The sequence below is a fragment of the Bison bison genome, unplaced genomic scaffold (assembly GCF_000754665.1).
Source record: "Bison bison bison isolate TAMUID 2011002044 unplaced genomic scaffold, Bison_UMD1.0 scf7180017864481, whole genome shotgun sequence".
NCBI classification, from domain to species: domain Eukaryota; kingdom Metazoa; phylum Chordata; class Mammalia; order Artiodactyla; family Bovidae; genus Bison; species Bison bison.
Genome location: NW_011495041.1, coordinates 1,545,440 through 1,553,381, shown reverse-complemented (window position 1 = coordinate 1,553,381; position 7,942 = coordinate 1,545,440).

Sequence of the window (7,942 nt, the reverse complement as noted above, 5' to 3'; positions counted from 1 at the left end):
AGCAACAAGGATGGACCTAAAGATTATCGCACTAAGTGAACCAAGTCAGAGGAAGACAAATATTGTATATCACTCATATGTGGAATACAATTTTTAAATTATGCAAATGAACTTATTTACAAAAATAGAAACAGACTTACACATGCAGAAGACAAACTTATGGACACATGGTGGGAAGGGATGAATCAGGAGCTTGGGATAAATGTGCACACTGCTGTACAGAAGATAGAAAACTAACGAGGACCTACAGTATAGCAGGGAATCCTACTCAGTATTCTGTGGTAGCCTATATGGGGAAAGAATACGAAAAAGAATGAATGTATGTTTATGTATGACTGAATCACTTTGCCGTACACCTGAAACTAACATATTGTTAAAAATTGTTCATCTGAAGCATATAACATTCTACATCATCTATACCTCAATTTTTTAAAAAATTTAACAAATAAGTAAAAAGAAAGAAAGACTATGCCACTCCCTTGGTTTCTCTTTTTTCTCTGGTTAGCCCTTCTGGGACGCATTTGCAGATTTTCTTTTCCTTTCTGATTTTACATGCCTGTTCCTCAGTTTTCTGTCATTCTCATTCTATAAGCCTTCCCTCTTAGGGACCTCATACACATGCATGGATTCATTTAGTAAAATATAAGGTGGATGACTATGAAATCTATTTTTCCAACTCAGACTTCTATATACAGCCATTACCTGCTCTAACAGGTCTCAACATAAACTCATGTTTTCCACCTTTTTCTTTATTCCTTTTCTATTTTATGTCTTGGTTATGGGCTCACCATCAAGTCATTCCTCAAGGTGGAAACTTAGGAGTCATCCTTATTGACAGAAATAAACAGTCTATAATTGGAATAGAAAATAGTTCTATTTGAGCCAAACTGAGAACTGGAAATGGAACAACAGACTGGTTCCAAATAGAAAAATGAGTACATCAAGGCTGTATACGATCACCCTGCTTATTTAACTTATATGCAAAGTACATCGTGAGAAACACTGGGCTGTAGGAAGCACAAGCCGGAATCAAGATTTCCAGGAGAAATATCAATAACCTCAGATATGCAGATGACACCACCCTTATGGCAGAAAGTGAAGAAGAACTAAAGAGCCTCTTGATGAAAGTGAAAGAGCAGAGTGAAAAAGTTGGCTTAAAGCTCAACATTCAGAAAACTAAGATCATGGCATCCGGTCCCATCACTTCATGGCAAATAGATGGGGAAACAGTGGAAACAGTGGCTGACTTTATTTTGGGGGGCTCCAAAATCACTGCAGATGGTGATTTCAGCCATGAAATTAAAAGATGCTTACTCCTTGGAAAGAAAGTTATGACCAACCTAGATGGCATATTCAAAAGCAGAGACATTACTTTACCAACAAAGGTCCATCTAGTCAAGGCTATGGTTTTTCCAGTGGTCATGTATGGATGTGAGAGTTGGACTGTGAAGAAAGCTGAGCGCCAAAGAATTGATGCTTTTGAACTGTGGTGTTGGATAAGACTCTTGAGAGTCCCTTGGACTGCAAGGAGATCAAACCAGTCCATCCTAAAGGAAATCAGTCCTGGGTGTTCATTGGAAAGACTGATGTTGAAGCTGAAACTCCAATACCTTGGCCACCTGATGTGAAGAGCTGACTCATTTGAAGAGACCCTGATGCTATGAAAGATTGCGGGCAGGAGGAGAAGGGGAAAACAGAGGATGAGATGGTTGGATGGCATCACCGACTCAATGGACATGGGTTTGGGTAGACTCCAGGAATTGGTGATGGACAGGGAGGCCTGGTGTGCTGCAGTTCATGGGATCACAAAGAGTCGGACACGACTGAGCGACTGAACTGAACTGACTGAGGACTATAGCCTGGAAGATGCAGATTCAAGAAGTACTTGAACTGTGCTCTGCTGGATGACAAGATAGGGGAGGCTTATAGAGGCATAACCCACAAAATTATATTAGTTTGTCAAGAATTATAATTGGAACTGACAAGAAATATGGGTGCTTGTCAAGCAAGGATTGGTTGGGTCTGAAACAGTTGCCTGGTTACAGAGAAGAAGTTGAGACCAGAAGGCTCCAGCTGGCAGCTGCTGGCAGATAATTGTTTTGAGAATGGTCTGATGGTGTCTTCAAGTTAAGAAAATTCAAGTTCCCAGTAATGCTGGAACATGTCTGAAACCACATCCACAGGGACTAACCAGTTCCATTTTCAATGCTTGAAGTATAGCTACTCCATATTGAGTTTTAAATGCATTCTTTCCTTTAATGGTTAAAGCAGATGTACAATGCATGTTTAATAGGCCACAAAACAAGCTGTTCTGGTTAGCATAAATTTAAATCATGTGTAAGCTAGAATGACTTCCTCATTCCTCAATATGTGAACATTTCTTCCATCATCCTCAACTACAACCTCTTCTACAACTAATTAGCAAAAGATAGATGCTACTCCATGATATTCACTAGCTCCTTCCCTTATCCATGACTCCAGTTCTGCCTTTAAAGGCCAACCCTTTCATCCAAGCCTTATTGTAACTGTATTTTTTTTTTGAACTCTTTATTTTATATTGGAACAAAGCTGACTCACAATGTTGTGATAGCTACAGGCTCTGGTTTCTCTTCAGATCCTCTAAATCTTTCAGCTGTTTAACAATGTTGTGATAGTTTCAGGTGTACAGCAAAGTGACTCAGTTATACATATACACGTATCCATTCTTTTTCAAATTGTATTCCCGTTTAGGTTGTTACATATGGAGAGCAGTATGGAGGTCCCCTAAGAACCTACAAATAGAGCTACCATATGATCCTGCAATCCCACTCCTAGGCATATATCTGAAGAAGAACGTGATCCAAAAGGATGCATGCAATCATACTTTAAGAAACCTTTCCTTCTCCCACTGTTCTCTCTAACTCATTCTCCACCCTGCTGCCAGAATGTTTCTACATGGAAAGTTGGAGCAAGTTATTTCTCCTTTTGAAGAACGCCTTTCGGATAATCTCCATAGCCTTCAGTCTAAAAATCAAACCTCTCAACTTAATAAAGGGCTAAAAAGAGAGAGAGAGAGAAGGGCTGCAGTTTCAGGTGTGTGTGAGATTTTGGTGGTGAGAAACTGCAGTCTGATCTGTTGGCTGCTTGAATTTTCGAAGAAGGTAGGAGTTGGGTGGGACATCTGTTGGAAGTGGGAAGCAGGGGGGCAGAGATGTGCAGTGAGGGCAGAAGGTTTAAATTTCAGCCCAGCTGAGGTTAGACAAGGAAGTTTCGATCTCTGGGGCTGTGTGATCCTTCAGAATAGCAGACTTGGGTGCACCCCCTGAGCCAAAAGAGAGGTAGCCAATGCAAGAAAAAAACTGACCCTCCTCTGTCCCCTTGAAAAGCAGGAAATAAGTCTCCCATGTGAAAAATAGAAGTAGGACACCTTTATCAGGAGAGATGGGGAATTCAGAAGACAGGGAATCCAACCTTGTTATTTCTTTAATTTACTACCCAAGCCCAAATTCTGTTTAGATTAGTCACTAACTAAGCACCTAAAACCAAGTTTCTTTGTCCTGTTATTCCTCAGAGATTTATTTCTTTATTGAAAAAGTACAGAAGCTGCCTGCTTTGGCCACTTCTTAGAGTACATTTCTATGAGAACTCCGTGTGCATGAATTTATGTTTGTTTCTCTTCTCCTGTTAACCTGTCTGTGTCTATTTCATTAGTAATCCACCTGCAAGAACTCAAGAGGAGGATGTTTCCTCCTCCCTGACAGTTGGTAAGCCAGCCAGGAGACTGGCCAGACTGCCACCCTAAGACTGCTACAGCTGAGAAATCCTGGGACACATAACAAAGACCAGCTTGTGGCTCAGAGGCTAAAGAATCTGCCTGAAAGGCAGGAGACCTGGGTTCAATTCCTGCGTTGGGAAGATATCCTGGGGGAGGAAATGGCAACCCGCTCCAGTATTCTTGCCTGGAGAATTCCATGGACAGAGGAGCCTGGCTACAGTCTATGGGATCACAAAGAGTCAGACATACTGAGCAACTAACACACACGCACCCAGGTCTCTGCCTACAAGGTCTGGTTGAGGGGAAAGTCGTGGGAGTTCCCTTTCTCTCTTCTGTTTAGATTTGCAGGAGGTTTTGGAGCCAGTTCCTTATGACATAGAGCCTCCACCATTTGGTAAATGAGTATTCTTGCTTTATATTGATTCCTTCCTCCCAGATGGTCACTGTTTTCCCTTGTCTCTCTCTGTTGTGTCATTTGTCAGAAGGAAGAAGAAATACCGGCCAGAACATATGCATAGGACCCGTAAGTCTGCTGTTTAAGCAATAAAGAGGTCTTTCCCCCAGAATTACTTGGTCTGAGGTGGAATTATACACTCAGAAGAATGGAGAGCATCCAAAGTGTTTGTTAAATGTTTTATACAAACTTTTCAAGGGCACACAGCACTGAAGCTGAAAGCCTTAGGACACAGGGATCTCCTCATGTCTGCTTTAGTGGGAAATGTTTTCCCTATTATTAAAAGCAAATTAAAAATAGTGTGGTCAGGGACTTCCCTGGTGGTCCTTTGGCTAAGACGCCACCTTCTTACTGCAGGGGGCCCAGGTTCCATTCCTGATCAGGGAATGAGAACTCTGCAACTAAGGGTTCACGTGCCACCACTAAAGATCTCACAAGCCTCCAAGGAAGATAGCAGATCCTGCATGCCACAGCCAAACAAATAAATAAATAAAATGTATTTAAAAAAAAAACACATGGCACTAAAAAAAGATGGTGTGATTGGTTTGTCTGGGCAACCACTAAGCTAATAATGGAAGCTGCAGCCAATTCTTTGAAAATAGTCTGCAGGAATAAATGCTGCAGGGGGAAAAGAGTTATTAATAAAAGAAACAGTTCTTGCTTTGCAACTGGAATCTTCAGAAAAACAAAAGCAAGACCCTAAGAGCAACTCCAAGACTACTCAGAGATCTTCCTATTTGCCTCCAGACAATTGCAGATATTGTAAGAAATCCAGACATTGGAAGAGAAATTGTCCTGCACTTAAGAGGAAGGAAGGTTTAAGACCCCTCTAGGCCCCAGTACTCCCACGTTCATTTTTCTCCTCCTGAGGGACAAAAATTCCCTCAAATGACAGTGACAGCTGATCCTCAATTCAACCCCGAAAGCCTACCATTAAGCTTAGAATAGAGGCTCCTAATTGGATTTCTTAATTGACACTGGTGAGACTTTCTCCCATCCACTCAAAAGCCTTCTCTCTACCTGTCACTTCTGAATCTATTCAGCAGCTGGAGTCTGCGGGCATTGCCTCATCGCCCATGTCTCAGCCCACCCTAATATCTTCAGGGCCTCACCAGCAAGCCTTTTGCTACTTTTCTGGCAGCCTCCAGATAGACTGTGGCTACACCTCCAGCTGTTGGCTTACCTCCTTTTGACAGACCTTTTCATCATGCTGCCATGAAAGCAATAGAGTGGCTACAGGCATTACAGGACAGCCCTTTGCCTCTTGGATGAGTCTGTAGCTTATCTCTCATGCCAAAAAGACCCTGTAGCATTAGGTAAGGCCCCACACTGACCTGCGTGGGCACAGCTGCCACCTGGATTGACAAAGCTAGTACTCTAACCCTGCCAGGCTCCTCTGTCCATGGGAGTCTCCAGGCAAGAATAGTGGAGTGGCTTGCCATGCCCTCCTCCAAGAGATCTTCCCAACCCAGGGAAGATCAGACACAGACACACAGGTTCAATGCGTCTCTTACATCTCTTATGTTGGCAGGCAGGTTCTTTACGACTAGCGCCCCCTGGGAAGCCCCAGTACTCTAAGAAGAGGCTCCCAAATGCAGGTTTCTGTTGCCCACTCTGTGTCCTCTACCTTACAGATCATAGTGCGCAGCATCTCCCTACAGAGGGAACAAACCACCCATGAGCAGGCTGTTTTAACTCCCCCTTCCTTCATCTTCCATCTTCATAATACTCTAAATTCAGCTATTTCATGCCCCTCCCTGGTGACGGAGAGCCCAGTTCATTCCACATGATTGCCTTGCAGCCACGAAACAGTCTCAAAGCCACAAGAAGACCTCTCAGACATCCCTCCAGACAACCCAGACTTCTCTTTTGTGATGCCTCGTACAAGTGAAATTTTCACAGAAACATAATAGCTAGTTATGCCATAGTCTCTCCACAAGAAACACTTGAAGCCACTGTAAAGCCAGTCCAGGCTGCTGAACTCATAGCCTTTACTAGAGTGTGCGCATTAGCGAAAGGGAAAACCATCACTTTCATCAGAGTCTGCCCTGCTGTTGGCTCAACTTGGAAATCCCCCGGATTCTTAATCTGTGCAGGCACTCCCACTGCTAAAGGGCATGTAATTGCTGCCCTATGACAAACCACCCACTTCCCTTCTAAAACTGCTACCAGTCACTGTTCAGCCCATACTAAGAAAACAGATTCTACATCTTTAGGGAACAGTTGAAGAAGGAAATGACAACCCACTCCAGTGTTCTTGCCTGGAGAATCCCAGGGATGGGGGAGCCTGGTGGGCTGCTGTCTATGGGGTCGCACGGAGTCGGACACGACTGAAGCGACTTAGCAGCAGCAGCAGCAGCAGAGTCCACCTGCAATGCGGGAGACCACCTGCAATGCAGGAGACCTGGGTTTGATCCCTGGGTCGGGATGGTCCCCTGAAGAAATATGGCAACCCACTCCAGTATTCTTGCCTGGGAAATTCCATGGACAGAGGAGCCTCATGGGCTACAGTCCACGGGGTCTCAAGACTCAGACATGACTTAGCGACTAAACTAGCACAGAGTTGACAGAGTAAAATGGACTTCCTTATCCTTTATCCACCCAATTTTTAAGCCTACCTTTATCCTTGACTGATATTATTATCAGTCAAATGTTCCACAGTCTGGAAAAAAAAAAAAAAGAAACAAAATGGTGCTAAATGGTTATCTGCTGGATTAGACACTAGGCCAAACAGACTTCCTTAGCTCATTTCCTTTTGACTTTGTGATTTGCATTTCTGTAATTAAAACCAAAGTTTCAGTGCCCTGATCTTGGTTTCTAAATACTATAACCCACTAAAAGAAGCCTGGGTCCCTTGGAGAGATGGCTAATTTCAGGGCTGGGGCAGGAAAAGTATAAGATGAGCCTAGAACATCTTATCCCTGAAAGTAAAGAAATGATTAAAAAAAAAAAAAAAGAGGTAGAAAAAAGGTAGATTGTATCAAAAGAAACAGGAGCCAGCTTGAAATGGCTCTCACTGGTCAAAACTGGGACAATCTGAGCACTAATAATGAAGAGGGTGAAGGGATTTCCCTGGTGGTCCAGTGGTTAACCGTCTATCTTCCAATGCAGGGTATGTGGGTTCGATCCCTGGTCAAGGGAACTAGATCCCACATGCTGCAACAAAAGAGCCCATGTGCCACAACTAAGACCCAATGCAGCCAAAAAAAAGAAAACCAAAAAGTTTTCTTCATGTAAAAAATAAATAAATAAATAGGGTGAATAGCTGGAGTACAGGGGATTTTTGGAGCAGTAAAACTATTCTGTATATTACTGCAGTAGTGGATAAATGACATTAACCATTTGGCAAAGCCCATACAACTATACAATACAGAGAGAGAATCCAAATATAAATGATGCACTTTATTTTTTTTAATTTTATTTTTAAACTTTACAATATTGTATTGGTTCTGCCATATATCGAAATGAATCCGCCACAGGCATACATGTGTTCCCCATCCTGAACCCTCCTCCTTCCTCCCTCCCCATACCATCCCCCTGGGTCGTCCCAGTGCACCAGCCCCAAGCATCCAGTATCGTGCATCAAACCTGGACTGGCGACTCGTTTCATATATGATATTATACATGTTTCAATGTCATTCTCCCAAATCATCTCACCCTCTCCCTCTCCCACAGAGTCCAAAAGACTGTTCTATACATCTGTGTCTCTTTTGCTGTCTCGTATACAGGGTTAT